The sequence below is a fragment of the Brachycentrus maculatus genome, unplaced genomic scaffold (genome assembly GCF_059751285.1).
Source record: "Brachycentrus maculatus isolate JH-2025_06_01 unplaced genomic scaffold, ASM5975128v1 h1tg000042l, whole genome shotgun sequence".
Classification (NCBI taxonomy): domain Eukaryota; kingdom Metazoa; phylum Arthropoda; class Insecta; order Trichoptera; family Brachycentridae; genus Brachycentrus; species Brachycentrus maculatus.
In genome coordinates, this window is record NW_028280796.1 from 1,483,215 (window position 1) to 1,483,891 (window position 677).

Below are 677 nucleotides of genomic sequence, written 5' to 3' on the forward strand. Positions count from 1 at the left end.
TATTAACTGAAGCCCAATAGTTTTGAACTCTTTTAATTTATTTATTACATAACATTTTTTACTTGTTAATACAACAGTAGAACAAATATGATTGTCAACTTGTCTCCATATTAGTAATTATGATCAATATACCACAAAACGATCAATTTAAAGTTACACGCATTAAAAAGAACTTTCATATCTTAAAAAAATGTAATGAAAAATTCATTTGAAATTTTTTAAATGTAAGTTGACAAAAATCAAATATTTTATTTTTTAACATTTGTTTCCAAATCATGAGTCATTAAAATCAGTGTACTATATTCATTTTTTGAAAATATACTATTTACATCAAATTTATTTTGAAATACTGTTTTGAAATATTTGACTAAGTACTTATATAGTTTTCGATAAACATCCAAAATCCTTTAACCGAAACAAAAAAATTAACAAAAAATGTAAATTTATTTAGATCATTATTTTTTGTCATTCAAATTGGTTTGCAAAACCTCAATAAGTCATATTATTAAATTTTAATATTTTTTTCAATTAAATGTTAATTTTTATTTAATTTATCTTTTTTGTTATTTAATTGTACATAAGTTTATACCTATGTAATTTACGAGTATATTGTTGTAGGCATGTAAATAAAAGTAGCGTATGAAGCTGTTAAAAATGGATTTCAATGTTTTTACTAA